Raw genomic sequence first — 4,155 nt, forward strand, 5'->3', positions numbered from 1 at the left:
CTTGAGAGAGCCTGGGCAAGGAGCCTGGAGCCCCCAGGGCCTGGCCTGAGGCGTCAGCGCTGCCCCAGCAGTGCCCATGGCCTGTCCCTGCTGCAGCCCTGGCACTGCCACCCCCAGGGCTGTGCCCGGCCCCGAGAACACTCAGGCCCTACAGCAACACCAGGGCCACCAGGGCAGCGGGGCAGGGCCACGGGAGCAGCACTGGTGACACCAAGGGCTGCTGCTGCTGGGCACAGCTGCTGTGCCAGCACTGATCTGCCCCCAGCTCTGCACACAGACATTGCTGCTGCAGCTCCAGAGAAGGCAACAAGAGGGGGATCTCTGGTGAAAACTTTCTGGGAGATCTTTTAGTTCATTTGAAGCCATCTAGAACTCAGCTCCTCACTGACAAAGTCGGGGGCCGCAGCAACTCTTGATACACACCAAATGAGAAACGGCACCAACAATGGCATTTCTTTGTGGACAATATGAAAAAACTAAAATAAAGGGAAAAAAAAGCAGCAACAAAAGCAACAAGAACTATCAAAGATGACTTTTATTGCAAGTTAGTTGCAAAAATTGTCTACTACTTTACTATTTGTGAAACCATCCAGTCATCAGTCTCCACGCTGCAGCCTTGAGCTCCTGGTTCCTCAGGCTGTAGATAAGGGGGTTCAGGGCTGGAGGCACCACCGAGTACAGAACTGACACTGCCAGATCCAGGGATGGGGAGGAGATGGAGGGGGGCTTCAGGTAGGCAAATGTGCCAGTGCTGAGGAACAGGGAGACCACGGCGAGGTGAGGGAGGCAGGTGGAAAAGGCTTTGTGCCGTCCCTGCTCAGAGGGGATCCTCAGCACAGCCCTGAAGATCTGCACATAGGAGAAAACCATGAACACAAAACAACCAAAAGCTAAGGAGGCACTAACCAATGAAATCCTAATTTTCTTCAAGTTGGAGTGGGAGCAGGAAAGCTTGAGTATCTGGGGATGTCACAGAAGAACTGGCCCAGGGCATTGCCATGGCACAGGGGAAGGGAAAATATATTGGCCGTGTGCAGCAGAGCATTGAGAAAGGCACTGGCCCAGGCAGCTGCTGCCATGTGGGCACAAGCTCTGCTGCCCAGGAGGGTCCCGTAGTGCAGGGGTTTGCAGATGGACACGTAGCGGTCGTAGCACATGATGGTCAGGAGGGAAAACTCTTCTGAAATGAAGAACACAAACAGAAAGAGCTGTGCAGCACATCCTGAGTAGGAGATGGTCCTGGTGTCCCAGAGGGAATTGTGCATGGCTTTGGGGACAGTGGTGCAGATGGAGCCCAGGTCGCTGAGGGCCAGGTTGAGCAGGAAGAAGAACATGGGCGTGTGCAGGTGGTGGCCGCAGGCTACGGCGCTGATGATGAGGCCGTTGCCCAGGAGGGCAGCCAGGGAGATGCCCAGCAAGAGGCAGAAGTGCAGGAGCTGCAGCTGCCGCGTGTCTGCCAGTGCCAGCAGGAGGAAGTGGCTGATGGAGCTGCTGTTGGACATTTGGTGTTTCTGGCCATGGGGAGCTGTTCAAGGAGGAGACAGTGACAAGTCAGGGCAGACTTTCCTGAGCAATGTCCAAGCCCTTTCTCCCAGCCCTGCCCCTGCCTCTCTGTCCCACCCAATTTTCCTTTTCTCAGAGCGCTCCCTGTGCCTGGAGCTCTGCTGGGACCTGGCGCCGCTGCTGTGATGAGAAGGGGCTCTGCCCATCTACACCGAGGGGTCAGCTCTGCTCTGCAGCAGTGGGGTCATGGGAATGTGGACAGGGGCCACTCCTGGGGTTGGATTCCATCAGCCCAAACTGGTCCTGAGGTAGAGGAGCTTGACAGCACCTCCTGTCCCAGGGCTAAAGAGCCGTGATGGCCAAAGGCAGTTTGAGAGGGTTTCCCGCTGTATCCAGGAAGAGCAGAGAGAACTGTGCAATGCAAGAGCCTTGGCTGTAACTCAGTGAAGGGTGAGTGCAGCTGCTCTGTCGCTCCATCTGTCCCCAGCTGCCTTTTCTGAGATCCAGGGCAGTCCCTGTATTCCCGTGGAAATCAGCCTGACACAGCTGAGAGCAAAGGGACCCAGAGCAGAGCAAACTGGCTCAGCCTTTCTCAGAGTCTCAGCCCCTCTCTGGCAAAGACACTCGTGTCCCCCAGTGCTGTGGAGGCAGCTCACAGCTTGGATGGCATCCCGAGGACACACCAAGGCTCCTGTCCATGGCACTGCTTGAGGAGAGTGGGCTCATTGCCAGCCCCCCAGGCTGCCCTGCCCAGAGCTCCCCAGGCACAGGGAGCTGGGACACCCCATCGCTGTGCTCAGCCTGCACAGGAGGAGCCCAAGGGCTGGTCCTGACCCTGCAGCTGGAACTGCCATTCCAGAGAGCCCCTTAGCACTGCCAGGAGCACCTGGGCAAGGCCAGGGGAGAGAGAGCCGGGCCTGAGGAAAAGCCTTTCCCTGCCCAGCCCTGCCCAGCCCCTGCCAGGCAGCAGCAGGGCAGGACAGTGGCCCTCAGGCCCTGGTCAGCAGGGAATGGGCACATGGCCAGAGATATGTCCTTCATCTCTGGAGCTGCTCTGCCAGCCCAGGAGGGACTGAGGGCCCCGAGACCTCAGCTGAGGGCTGTGCTGGCTGGGAGGGGACACAAGAGCTGTGCTGCTCAGGGCAGTGTCTGCCCTGCAGGGCAGGCCTGGCAGGTGCCACACCTGCCCTGCAGCAGGGCTTCCCTCAGCACTGCCTCCCTCCCTCCCTGCCCACGGCTCTGCTGCTGGAGCTGTCCCAGCCCGAGCTGCTCCTGTGGCCCCGGGCTCCTTCCCTGCCAGAGCTGCCAGAGCCCAGCCCAGCCCCTGGGCCAGCCCTGCTCTGCAGCTGCTCGGGGCTGCAGGGATGAAAGAACAGCTCCCCCAGCCTGGGCACCATGGAAAGGTGATGCTGGATGGGTCTGGAGGCTGGGCAGGTGCAGGCACTTGCTGAGGTGCCCAGGAATCCTCAGGGTGATGGTTTAAGAGCCTCAGTCCCTGCTCTGCCCTGCACAGCTGAGTTTCCATGGGCACCAAGCAGAGCCAGGGAAAAGTGGGAGCACAGATTCAGGAAAGCAGAGACCCAAGCAGGAAACTCCTGCCCTGGATGTGCTTATTACAAGTCCCCTCAGAAATGAGCTGGGCATGAGCTGGAGCTCTGAGCAGCCCTGGCCCACACTGCACCCTCTCCACAGCAGCAAGAGCTGCCTTGTCATTAGTCACTCCTTGCAACTACAATTGCCCTGCAGCATCCATGGGGAGCTGCCAGGCAGGCTGAGAGCTGCCCCTGGCAGGTGGCACATGCCCTGGGCTGGCCAAGAGCCCTGAGGGCTGCAGGACCTGCTCTGCAGTACAGCCCTGGGCAGCCCTGGCTGCAGTGCCAGCTTCACCCCCTGCAGCCATCCCTGGCAGCAGGAGCCATCCTGCCCTGTCCCTCTGAGGGTGCCCAGGGCAGCCCTGCTCTGCAGCACATCCTCCCCCAAAGCAGAAAGGGCAGCAGAGCCATCCTTACAGTCACATCAGTCCTGTCCTGGGTCAGCTTCAGGAGATCCCTGCAGGAGCACCGGGGATCTATCCCTGCATCCGCAGACTCCCAACATAGTGGGCTGTAGCAGCTAGCTACGAGGCGACCTGGTTCTCGGGTACGGCACGGTGACCCAAATACAGAGTCACTCGGTCCATGTGCTGCGGACACCAATGTGGTGGATAGCAAATGGCGTTTATTCAAAGGTTTCAGGGGTATTTATGGCTTAGGTAGTTTGTGTCACTTCCTCTGCCCTTGTCCTGGGAGCAGCCAGGTAGCCAAGGTCAGACTGAAGGTGAGGAGGGGTCTTCCTGTCTACGTGTAACAGCCCGAAATCTTCCGGCCGCAATCCCTAACTCTCCCACATTTCCCCCCCCACCATGATTAGTAAAAATCTCATAAAGTTATAAAATGTAAAGGTTACAAAATTTCATGGGTTAGTAGGATTAATGTAAAATCGTGTGTTAGTAACTAGCATGCTTTAAAGTAATTGTCGGCGCTCGAGAAACAAAATGTTTGCTGTTTCTAAACGCCTTTTAATGAATAACACTAGTTTGTTTAATATGCAAGGCCCGAAGATTAGGGTTAGTAAGATTATAGTGACTGGGCCTATTAGGGTAGAAATCAGCGT

The 4,155-nt window shown here is 57.6% G+C and overlaps 1 pseudogene; it reads right to left on the reverse strand.

Moving 5' to 3' along the window:
- Positions 1 to 573: 573 nt before the first annotated feature.
- On the reverse strand, positions 574 to 1,521 carry LOC127060581 (olfactory receptor 14J1-like; annotated as a pseudogene).
- Between the last annotated feature and the right edge of the window lie 2,634 nt (positions 1,522 to 4,155).

The sequence above is a fragment of the Serinus canaria genome, chromosome 25, assembly GCF_022539315.1.
Source record: "Serinus canaria isolate serCan28SL12 chromosome 25, serCan2020, whole genome shotgun sequence".
Classification (NCBI taxonomy): domain Eukaryota; kingdom Metazoa; phylum Chordata; class Aves; order Passeriformes; family Fringillidae; genus Serinus; species Serinus canaria.